Below are 13,777 nucleotides of genomic sequence, written 5' to 3' on the forward strand. Positions count from 1 at the left end.
CAAGAAACAGGAGTTATGTATGTGTCACTATCTTCCTCCACAGACCAGATCCTGTGGTCACTACATCTGACCTCAATATTGCGGGAGCTCTGTCATAAAGCCCTACACCTGCAAGTTTACTGAGACTTTTGTCATTGTTTCATTGCTTGTGGTCACTACATCTGATCCAAAAATTGCATGAGCACTATCACATTTCCCTACATCTACAAGTTTTCCGAGACTTTTGTCATTGTTTCATAGCCTGCCATCACATCTGACCCTGATATTACATGAGTTCTGTCACAAAACCCTAAACCTACAAGTTTACTGAGACTTTTGTCATTGTTTCATAGCTTGTAGTCACTACATCTGACTCCCATATTGCAGGAGTTTTTTTTTTTCATAAGCCCCACACCTACAGGTTTACTGATATGTTTGTCACTGTTTCATAGCCTGCAGTCACAATACCTGACTCTGATATTGCAGGAGCTCTGTCACAGACCCATACACCTACACGTTTACTGAGACCTTTGTCATTGTTTCATAGCCTGGGTCACTACACCTGACCCTGATATTGAAGGAGCTCTGTCACAAAACCCTACACCTACAAGTTTACTGAGATTTCTGTCATTGTTTTATAATGTGTGGTGACAGCATCTGACCCTGATATTGCAGGAGGTCTCTCACAAAGCCCTACACCTACAAGTTTACTGAGACTTTGGTCATTGTTTCATATCAGGACATTTATCAGGAAGAACCTTGCTGCATATTAACTTTAAACAGTCAAATACATGCCTGCTCTGTGAAATAGTAGGACCCCTTACTAAGTTGGCAACTGTCTCCTTTTGCTTGACCAGTAGACTATACTGCATATGCCAGGCATTTAGTCTCAGGAAATGACAGAAACCCTGTTTTACTTGCATCTCTTTGTTAATTGCTTTGTTCTGGCTATAAAGTGTTTGCTCTCAGTTATAAATTGACCTGAGAGTGGTTGTCTCTATAGTAACACATATAACTAAACATTCCATCAGTGCTGTCTCTTCTTTCACTCACTCACTATCTTACTTCACAGAGCATGTATGTGTCATATGTTATCACATTTCTGTTTGTTCTAAGACTGTGTAAAATGGTGAAATGACTTGTTATATTTGTAACAATTTCATTCAGATCGGAAAACCTTTGAGTGTGTGTGTGTGTGTGTGTGTGTGTGTGTGTGTGTGTGTGTGTGTGTGTGAGTGTGTGTGTGTGTGTGTGTGTGTGTGTGTGTGTGTGTGTGTGTGTGTGTGTGTGTGTGTGTGTGTGCACTTGTGTGTATATGTGTGTGTGCACTTGTGTGTATATGTGTGCCTCTCTCTCTCTCTCTCTATATATATATATATATATATATATATATATATATATATATATATATATCAAACATATCAAACACCGTTTTGACATACTGGTTTAACCCATGAATTATTCTAAATGTTGGTGTTATACTGTGCCTATCAGTGTAGTGCCATGTTCTGATAATTTGTTCAGTACAGCTGTATATTTACACTGCATTAATGTGGTTCTCTGTCAGTATACTTTCTGCTACAACTACTTTGAGCTTACATGCATACACTTTTTTGCCATCACTCTACTCTTATATTTCCCCTGTATTCTCTTGCTTTGACTCTCATATTTCCCCTGTATTCTCTTGCTCTGACTTTCTCTGGTCCTTCCTCCATCTCTTTTTTTGTAATAATAAGTACTAACTTTATTCCCTCAATATAATTTTACAGCTTAGTAGAGTTTATTTTTTTTCCTTCATTTCAGAGCCTGTGGTTACTACATCTGACCTTGATATTGCAGGTGCTCTGTCGCAAAGCCTTACACCTACAAGTTTACTGAGACTTCTGTGATTGTTTCATGTACACGTTTATTGTGAAGAACCATGCTGTGTATTAATTTTAATCAGTTAAATGCATGCCTGCTCTGTGGAATAGCAGGATACCTTATTATGTTGGCAACTGTTTCCTTTTGTTTGAACCGTAGACTATACTGTATATGCAGGTATTTAGTCTCAGGAAATGACAGAAAACCTGTTTTACTTGCATCTCTATGTTAATTGCTTTGTTCGGGCTATAAAGTGATTGTTCTCAGTTATAAACTGACCTCCCCTATGCTACCCCAATCTCCACCACCCCCTCTTAGTCTAATATTATACTTTCTATGTACACATTTCACTTGTGACTCTTATTCCACAGCTCTCCCCAGATCACTTTATTACTTCCATAAATACCCTTTTGTTACTCGTTTTCTACTTCGTTATCTCTTTTTAATTGTTAGCCCCATTCCCAACTATTTTTCTCACTCCCATACCACTTTGCACTATATCCATTTATAATCACACCTTCGCTAAAAGTACCTGTCTATTCCACATTGTATCCTTTTCTTTTCCCACATAAACCCTCAGTTTTCTTATTTTGATTACATCATTATACTCTAGTCTTTAATACCCCTCTATTCCTTCATACCAGAGAAGATACTAGGACAAGCTACCACTCCCCTTTTATAGAAACACTCCTCTCTTGTCCTATCCTCTTCCACCTTTCATGTTTCACCATCACTGAATCTCCTACTGTCATGCCAGTTCTTGTTCCTTCTTCATTGCTACTGCCCCACCCACTATCTGACATCTATAAAATACAGATTCCTGTACTCAATTATGCTACCCTACAGCTTATCCTCCTACTGTGCCATCCTACTATGACTCAATAATATATCACAATATATCTCTAACTCTGTCCCAACCACCTATCCATACTTCCTCTTTACACCTTCCACACAATGCACCAAACCTATTTAATATTGCACCTCACCTTTATTCCACATATAGGCTAATAATTCCACTTCAACTCAAACCAAAGCAAAATTAAGTGCAAGAATCCGCTCCAAAAAAAGCAAGTATGCATTATACCCAGATACACTAAAATACATCTAGGAGGAGATATTCACCATAATCCTAGCCCTTTCTATCACAATAAACACAAAAATAATTCTCTTCTATGACTGTAACCCAACAACAGTCAATCTCCCACTCTGATGATCTAATTTTTCCTGCAATAAATTTAGAAGTATAAGAAATAAAACTGCTGAACTACATGCCTGGATTACCCAACTGAATTAGCCAACAGGCCTGATGTTCTTGCTGTTACTGGAACGTGGCTTAAATCCAGCAGAAATGACTGAAGTTATACCTCCTGGCTATAATATCATCCATGATGACTGTATAAAGAGAAAATGTGGTGGTACTGCTTTAATATTTTTCAATACCTAGCACATCTCCTTACAGCAAACCAACCCAAAAATTCAGTTCAGCAGAGTTTCTTATTGCTTTCCTCAAAATAAACAATTACAAATATACATTACTGCACTTTATATCCCTCCTGACAACAATACGGCTATACTAGAAGATATCCTACATTGAATATCTTTAACATTTCCACAAGAAAAAAAATATTACTAGGTGATGTAAATGTCAATTGATCGGACAAAAACTCTAACTCCCCTACATCTAGCATGAACTTATATGGTTTCACACAACTAATTAATAGCCCCGCACATTATAGCAAGGCATTCATTTCTCTACTAGACTGGGTCCTAGTATCAGACCCTAACAAATACTCCACCACAGGTACAATGTCAGGCTCTCTCATAGGTTCATGGGTTCATAGGTAGGTACTAGGCTATTGGTCCTAGGACCTATGTAAGCCTAGCCAAATGGTACCCTGGCTTTTGCCACCCAAGAAAATTATTTTCCTGTGCCCCTGTCAAGCAGAGCCACAGAAGTTATCCCAGGGGTGAATTTCCTGTCTCCCATCCAATCATCAAGAATTTGCTTGAAGAGTGCTGATGAGGAGCTTTGTTTAATATAGATAGGTAGTTTGTTCCAGAGTATGGGAAGTCTCTGGGACAGGAATCTATCCCTCCAGCATGTTCTGTTTATTGTGGTGACAAGGTTTAGGTCCCTAGAGCATGTAGCTTGCAGGGATTGGGATTTCTTTAAGTGGAGCATGTCCAACAGCTCTGGGTTTGACATAGCTTTATATGTTAGGCAGAGATTGCCCCTGAGTAGGCGATATGCGACAGAGTAAAGCTCTCAGTGATCATCTCCCAATCTATATGACTAGAATCTCACACATCCAGTTAAACAGCATATTTATAAGACAACGCATAATCTTTACAAGTTTAATGAGAACTGTTCATTAGTACACTGTCATCTATTAACTAGAACTTCCTAAAAATCATCCCATGCTGTAATTGAATTCAGTACAATGTTTCTAAATATCTTAAATAGCCTTGCATCTCCTAGAAGAAAGAGCATGAAAACAAATAATGCAGTTTGGCTATGCAAAAAGAGTAAGAATGTTAATGCAGGATAGAGAACAAGCATGGAAAGGATGGCAAAAATATAAAACACCTCAATATATTTAAAACTTCAGAATGCTTTGCAATTATACTAAAAAGCAAATAATTAAGACAAAAACACAACACTATAATAAATTTCAAAATAATACTAAACACAACCCTAAAAACTTTTTGGCATCCATTAAAGAAATCTTACATCCCGGCCAAAAACTCAGCCTAAACCCCTCTCCCAATAACTCACCACTCAAAACTGCATAACAGTTCAACTCTTATTTTACAGGCAGTATAGCATCTCTAACCAAGGATTCTTCAAGGATTCCTCAACATCTAATCCCAACCCTGCCCAACAGCCACATATCACCACATCCATTTTCACCTTCAAACCAGTGCCCACATCCTATATAAAACTACTCTTAAACAAACTTCTTCAGCTGATGACCATCCAAGCAAGTACCTAAATATAGCAGCCGATAGCATTGCTTCTCCTTTCTCAATCTTTATAAATAGGTCAATCAGTCACACATTATTCCTCTGCACAAATAAGGAAATTCAACAGACATGAATAACTTTAGACCTATAGCAATCTTATCTCCCCTCACCAAAATACTTGAAAAATGTATTCAAAAACACCTGCTAGACTATCTCCTGCAGGAAGAGCTCCCATACTCTAGACAACATGGCTTCCATCCTTCCCATAGTATTAGCACTGCCCTTCTAACCTATATAGATAGTGTCAATAAAGCTAGAGATAATGGCAAGCTAATATATTTCTTATTTCTAGACTTGTCTAAAGCCTTTGACACAGTTTGTCACAGCAAACATCTTCTTCAAATGTCCTCACTCAGTCTCTCTCAGTCCACCCTTCTGTGGTTCAAAAGATACGTGTCCAATAGGTATCAGTCAGTAAAATGGCACTCTATGCTCTCTCCTTATCCTCCTGTCTAAAAGTCACCACCGGTGTACCATAAGAACTTATCCTTGGTCCTCTCCTCTTTAACATTTTCACCAACACCCTCTATACTTCCACACAACAGGCCACCCTAATACAATACACAAATGATTCCACTCTCATTTGCACATCTGACAATGTGGTACGCCTCCAAAAAATTACTCGGACGCTTTACCAGCCACTGAAACATGGTTTTGTAACTCACAACTCATGCTCAACCCAAAAAAAGACCAAACTGCTACCTTTTTCCCTAAATCCCTCTCTCTTGAAGAACTAAATTTAAAGTCCTCTCTCTTGATAATACAACCATTGAAGTCACTTATAGCAAACTATTAGGGGTGACAGCGGATGATAATCTTACATTCTACCTGCATATACAAAACTGCATATCAAAAACTCATCAAAAACTAGGGATGTTTTATAGAGCCAAACTCTTTCTCACTGATGCAACTAAAACTACACTTGCCACTACTTATCTCCTCTCCACTCTTCATTATGGTGCTCCCATCCTTACTAACCTCCAGGCTTCACAAAAATTGAAACTTGAACAATGCTATAACAAAGTTGCTAAATTTGCAGATACCCCTTTCAGAACCCATCACTGTATACCAATGAAAAACCTAAATTGGTTAGAACTGCCAAATCAACTAACATATACACAGCTTCTTACCACCTATAAATTTATCCAACGTCCATCACTAAATCCAGCACTAAAAACATTCAACACAACTGTGTTCCCAGTTGGTCGTTATGATCCAGTGACCAAAAACTCCTTTCTGTCTATAAACCTAGCAAATCTGCTGGGCACTGTCTTTACTCATACAAGGTTGCTAAGGAACTCCTTACCTGTATCCATGAGGTCTATACCCACTCTGCCATCTTTCAAAACCACTCTGAAAGACTTCCTAGGTAAAATCTGTCGCTGTTCTTGTTCAAAATCAGGATGACCTATATCCCTAAAAGTGAACAAGTACTTTTCATTCTTTATACTTCCTTACTCTCCCTTCTTCACTTACTTCCTTACTGCTATCTAATCCTCTTCTCTGACTTTCTCTCTAAAAATACCATAATCGTGTTTTCCCTCAGCTCATATTGCAAGTCACTTATAGCACTTATAGTCACTTATAGCACTTATACCTTTAATTTGTCTACAAACTGTCTAAAATTTATCTAAATATTAAATGATTGTCATATACCTTGTATCGATTCTTAACCAATGTTTTTTATGGCTAATTTGTTATAATTGTTTAAACTGCAGATTTTTTTGTTGTTTTTGTTTTTATTTTTGAAGACTAAAATTATTATTCTGAAAATGTTTTCTAATAATTTGAAGCTTTTCTTCCTGGGCATCTGCTGAAAATGGGCTTCTGCTCAGTCGGACTTTCCCGGTAATCAAATGTCAATAAATAAATAAATGTAGACTTGAAATTGCCACAAACTCCTACTATGGAGTGAACACATAGAGTAGGCTATAGGATTGATGCAAATAATTTACCCAGACACTTGGTATTAAAATTCTTCCCCTATAATGACAGAGAGACTTAGGAAAGAGATGGAACTGGGGACCTCCTTGGACATAGCAGGAGCTGATGTCACAAAAGCACCAGACTGCAGTAATGCATTGTTCAACAGAAAGAAATTGAGGGCACCTGTTATCAAAAAGCTTAGAGATGTAGGTTACCAATGTCAGCTGCATTTCCTGTTAATGCTTAAAATTGAAATAGATGGCCAACAAGCAAATTGTAATAGTACAGAAGTGGTCAATAGCTTCATTTAGACCCTGTTGTCACAAAGGTCCCAAACGAATACTTGGCTAGATCTATGTGAGATGGCTCATCCATCAGGCGGAAGTCACAAGGTGAGATCTGACAGACGTCCTCCAGTTTCACCTGCAAAGACACCAGCAGACAAGAAAATGAGGACAACCACTTTGGTTAAGCCAACCAATCTGCTTCATTCACACCAAGAGTCATTTTCCTAACCAGACAAATACAAACATTTCAACTCAAAACAGACTGTAGACAACACAAGAAAAGCAGATAGGGGCAGCCAGTTTAGAATACTAAACCCATCGTTAATAAACTTCAAACTGATAGATGTCATGACTATGAAAGAGCAGCCTTGGAAAGGAAAACATTATTATATAAAAATATCCACAACCTGAGCTGGGCACTTTGTCACATTAATGGACACTATTACAAAGGGGACAGTAAGCTTCCTACTGTAGTTCTCTGTTTCACTAGTATAAAACTTATATAAGTGGCAGGACTACTGTTCTGTAGTTTGATTTCAATTTGATTATTCAAAAAGGGCTAATTGTTGATATATTATTAACCTGTATGATGAATAGTTAAAGTTTCCAATGGAAGTTAGAAAAGTTGCTGGGGGACAGCATGTCCTGTATAGCTTAATATTTTCCCTTAGCCACCAATGAAATAACAGTGTAATCTTAAGTTTTGACATGCTGGGCAGGTTGTCTCTCAATGGGCTCTAAAGAGAGTTTTTTTCCTTCATCTTTCCATCTCTCTCTGGTCTTCCAGGGTCACTGTCCTATAGGATACATAAGCACACATACATACTATGTGGGCGAATAACTTGTACTAAACTGCTATTGTGTTTATTTCATAATTAAAACTGTTTGTTTTGCATCTTAACTTGTCTCACCTAATCTCTGGTATATAGGGTTATATAGGGTTCTGGGTGTAACCAAGTACACAAGGGGACACATAACACACAAATTAAATTCATATATTGGAATGTAAGGGGAATGCTAACATGGAACAAGTTCAATTAATGTTGTTTTCCATTAACCAAGCAGTATGAATTAAATGCTCCATGAGTGTTGTTTTTACTTGAAACTAAATGTACCACTTAAAATATTGATAATATATGTATATCTATATATATATATATATATATATATATATATATATATATATATATATATAATGGAGTGGAAGCCAGTTGTGTGGGGTAAGAGGATCATAATAATTCTGATTCACCAAACACTCAATTGGAAACTTTTAAAACATGATAGCGGAGACAGATGGTTTATGTTGAAAGTAAACACCTGAAAGGGGGCTTTTCTACTAATTAATTTCTACAGAACAATTTAAGATTCATTAGAAGTATTTAGCCAATTTCCTAGAATGGTAGTACAAATGGGTAGTTCTTGTATCTCTATTGTTATGGGGAAGATTTAAATGTTGCTCTTAATCCACAAAAGGATAGGCTTATGGCAGGCATATGACATCTTACGCATCTAATTAAAGCAGTGAATAATCTTTCTGTAGATATGAGTATTACAGATAACTGGAGGCACAGCATTCAATGGATGCAGAATATATTTACCAGACTCCTGCAGCAGGAAGTGCAAGCAGGCTAGACTATGTCCTTATTAGAGCAAGGGACTTTCAAAAAATTATAGCAAGTGAGCAGCTGTCACTTTACCAGATCACAGTGCTGTGACAGTGGAAAGTACAATGGGCCTACAGAAAGTGCAAGTTCAATACAATCAAAGTATGAAGGTTCAAAAGAAATTACTGGGCAGACTTTACAGGAAATCATGAAAAGGGCCAGGATATCAGAATAGGCTGGGAGGACTTGAAACTAATATCAAAACCATAACACAGCACCTAAGATGGGAGGGGGAGGGTACAGGCCACAAACAATAGGAAACTAGAGCACAGTATTAAAGAAAAGGAAGCTACTTATAAAAAGGGATGTGTAATAGCATGACTCTAAGGTGGGAAATGATGCAGCTTAAGAAAAGCAAGACACTTCAGCTGCTGCAGATGGACATTTGGGAGGGTGGCTCAATGGCTAAGGTGTTTGCCTTACAAACACAAGGTGCAGGGTTCGAGTCTCACAAGGGATAATTGGCTAGGCTTAAAATGTCTCGCAAGGGCAGTTAACTTAGTACTAAACTAAACTAAACTAAATAGATGAGAAAGATGCAAATGTTCTACATGGGTCAAAAACAAATCCTCTTCAAAATTCTTGGCCATAGGCTAAAAGAAAGGAGAAGAGAATTTGTTAGATGAAGAGGGGATACACTAACAGAATGCTTACATCAGTCATAAAATGACATTGGTATACCAAAATGTGTTTGAGTCACAAGATAGATCCACTCTGTTAGAGAAAGATTTTTTAAGGGATTTCTGTCCATCAGTTAACAGAATAAGACTAAGAATTCATAAATAAACCAATTTTGTGGAAGGAAATTAGCCAAGCACTTTTCTATGCTTTCAGTAGGTAAGGCACCAAGCCCCAATAGTATACCAAGGAAATTTGCAGACCCCGGGAACTATTGCCCTATAAGTCTGACTAGCTTGGTCTGCAAGGCTATGGAGCGCATCATCATGGAACTCATTAACAGAGACATTGGGAACCTCCAAACACTGGACCCTACCCAGTTTGGCTTTGTTAAGGGCAGATCATGCCTCCTAAACCTGGTGGACTTCTTTGAGACAGTTACCAAGGCTACAGACGAGGGGAATGGTGGTACACACAGCCTACCTAGACCTTGCAAAGTCCTTTGACACCATTCCTTATTCTGGTATTATAGACAAGCTCACCAGCCTGAACATAAACCCCTATGTCACAAAATGGGTTGCCAATTTGCTCACGGACAGAACCCACATGGTGAGAGTTGCGGGAGCTAGGTCTGACTCTAAACCGGTTACAAGTGGCATTCCCCAGGGCTCAGTCCTAAGACTCCTCCTGTTTGGCATATACTTCTCAGAGGTACAGATAAGCACAGGAGGACTATGGCTGACCAAGTTCACAGACGACTGCAAACTAGGGGCTATAATTGACTCACCAGCTGACGCAGACATCCTCCAAAAGGGTCTCACTGAGACAGATACCTGGTATCAAAATCATGGCTTCAAGCTAAATGCCAAAATGTGCAGTTATTCCCTTTGGAAATAACAAAGTACCCACAAACTACCACATAGGTGGTAGTCCCCTAAATATGGAAAACGTAATAAGGGATCTGGGGACCCAAGTAGATAGTAATCTCTCCTTTGATAATCACATTGCCAAAGTGGTTAGAAAATCCTTCTATGTGGCCCACCTAATCACAAAAGGGTTTGCATCCAGATCAAAAGAGGTCATTGTGCCTCTCTACTCATCACTCATCAGACCCATTATAGAGTACAATGCCCCATTTGGGATGTACCTTACAAGACACCTGCAACAGCTGGAAAGACCACAGAAGTACCTCACCAAGAGGATCACTGGCCTCAAACAAATGCCCTATGCAGCTCAACTGAAGAAACTCCAGCTGTACTCGGTTGCATACCACCTGCTCAGAGGTGATCTCTGCCTGACATACAAGGCCATGTCCAACCCAGAATTGATGGACATGCTCCACCTAAAGAAAACCTTATCCCCTCGAGCCACACACTCTATGGATCTAAACCTCACCACAACAGTAAATAGGACATGTTGGAGGGATAGATTCCTGTCCCAGAGACTTCCCATGCTTTGGAACAAGATTCCAATCTACATTGGGCAGAGCTCCTCTTCAAGAGAAACCTTGACGAGTGGATGGGAAACAGAAAGTTTTCCCTGGGGATCACTTCAGTGGCTCTACTGGACAGAGGCACAGGGAACTAATCTAAGGGGGCGGCGTAAGCCAACACATTCTGGCTAGGCTTATAAATGCCTTCGGGCAGATAGCCTAGTACCTACCTATGAACCTATGAACCTAATTTACTGAGACTTTAACAGAACAATTATATGCTCTTTATAATTTCTCAGAACTATATCACCAATTTCCACTTTTGTACCACCTTGCTTCAATAATCTTTCTCCCCAAGCCTGAGCAGGATCCTCACTCACTCATTGGTTATAGACAAATATCCCTTTTGCAGTCAGAGACCAAACTATAATGCAAGAATCTTAGCTCTGAGACTGGAAAGATACAATTGAAACTCATACACCATGCTTAACAGGGTAAACTCATGCACCATGGTTAACAGGGTAAACTCATGCACCATGCTTAACAGGGTAAACTCATGCATCATGCTTAACAGGGTAAACTCATACACCATGCTTAACAGGGTAAACTCATGCACCATGCTTGACAGGGTAAACTCATGCACCATGCTTGACAGGGTAAACTCGTACACCATGCTTAACAGGATAAACTCATACACCATGCTTAACAGGTTAAACTCATACACCATACGTAACAGGGTAAACTCATGCACCATGCTTAACAGGTAAACTCATACACCATGTTTAACAGGGTAAACTCATACACCATGCTTAACAGGGTAAACTCGTACACCATGCTTAACAGGATTTCATAAAGGATACAGCAGGTGGGCCAAATCTGATAATGTAAAGTTTGCATAAAACAGTGAGGACCAGCTCACTCAAATGGTAGGATGCCTGCTCAAACATCAAAAAAGGCATGTGACTCCCTGGTGAAGGGTCTGTTCCTTGATAAAAGTAGCCACCTTTATGTGGACCCACTGGCATAGGTGATAACAAATGTTACCATTTATGTCCACAACAAGGATAACCACTTTCCCCTTGCTCTTCCTATTAGCCATAGAGGCATTAGCTGCAATTCTTTGACAACACTATGCCCATGCCAGTATTCATTTAAATTGGAACCTGTTTTATTTCTCCTCATGGTTTGCTGATGATAGTCTCTTGTGGATAAGCAACCCCTAAAGAACTTACCTCCAGTTTTTATGCTGTTGATACAATTTTTAGTACATTATCAGGGTTAACCCTAAATTGGCAAAAATGGGTTTTGCTACCAGTAAACTCTACAGTTATGGCTCAAAATAAAACTCTAATGTATTTAAAAATCCCAACAAAACAGTACTCCGATATGGGAATGCTAGACTTGTATCTCAAAACAGTTATTAGAGAAGGCTGAGTCAGTACTACCTGAGGGGAGGAAGCTACACCTTCCATTTCTGGCCAAACTTAGTGCCTTTAAAATGTGTCGGTTGCCCAAATTTCTCTTTTTTGGGAGACATATCCCCTTTCTAGATAAAACTAATTGTTCTGTGAACTTTCAAAAATTACTGATATCCTTCCTTTGAGAGGGGAAATTTTAGTTTCCAGGAAAACTCTCATGAGCCCATGTAATAAGGGGGGGGGTAGGTTTACCGAATATTAAACAGTATACCAGTGAGGCATCTATAGCACAAACCCTTCAAGCAAGATCACTTCCAGTCTCCATATTGGAACCAATACAATAAAAGGCTACCAGCATTTGAAAGTTAATCATAACTCAGGAAAGCAGGTACAAGATTTGAGATCCCAGAGGAAGAGATAGTCAGGATATGCAGGATTTTTTAGGCTATAAGAAGATTTATCATACATGCACATTACACGGGATAGGGGACAATACCAAGTATAAGGTGAAAGGTCATCCCATCCATTGGCAAGTGTGGATTAATTAGGTATTTTCTCAAATACTTTTAGGATGTGGCAATATTTTCAAATAAGGGCATTGCACCATTGCCTTAAATCAGAATTTCCTGCACAAAGTATGAGGAGACTACCTGAGAAGATTGTTTTGAACAAGACTATATCAAAGGGATAGTCTTTCCATAATTTATACTAATTTCAGTAGCTTAATGCCTGTGGATGTGGATTTGCTGAGAAATGAATGGGATGCATCCTTACATATACCAATTCCAGATGAAAGATGGCAGGGAATTTTAGAATCATGGTATGACTTTTTGGACATTCCTAGAATAGTGCTGACATATTATAAAATGATTCCCAAATGGTAACACCCACCTTTTAGAACAGCCAGGTAAAAATGCACTTATGGTGATCAATGACAGAAATGTGGTTTCCTGAGTACTAGCTATTGCCATATGTTATGGAATTGTCCTCTGATGGAAGACACAGCATCCTGGGCAGTATGTCAGGTTCTCTTGGCCATGATGACCCTAGCCTTTGGCTCTCAGAATAAGGAATTCACCCTGTTCACTTACAACAATTCAAAGCAAGGGGTTGAGAATGGCTGGCTTATTGCTCACAGCTATCATATTTAGTCACTGGAGAAAAGAGCTGTCAGACCTTCTAAAGGAATTATCTAGATATGAAAATAAACTTTGCAATAATTATATGTATAAATCATATGGTCCAGAATTTCAAGAATACTGGAATACTGGTCTTTTTTTTATTATTATTTGGTCTGAATCAATGATTTGTACCCAACAACAGGCTAGTAGAATATGAACCTGGTTATATAAGATAGTTACATAAACAAATAGCTTTTCTTACAATGGTGGTAATACATTCTGTAACAAATGTTAACATTTGCATAATACCCAAGTTAGGATGATTTAAGAAATTGGGAAGGAGCACCTTCTTTTGTTTGTTTGTTTCTTTCTGTAATTATTTATTTATTTTCTTTTTGTTTTAGTATTCATCTTTTACAATGTGGTAGGTATTGTTTGTGGAATA

This window comes from Protopterus annectens, chromosome 10.part0, assembly GCF_019279795.1.
Source record: "Protopterus annectens isolate FY-2018-M chromosome 10.part0, PAN1.0, whole genome shotgun sequence".
Classification (NCBI taxonomy): Eukaryota; Metazoa; Chordata; order Ceratodontiformes; family Protopteridae; genus Protopterus; species Protopterus annectens.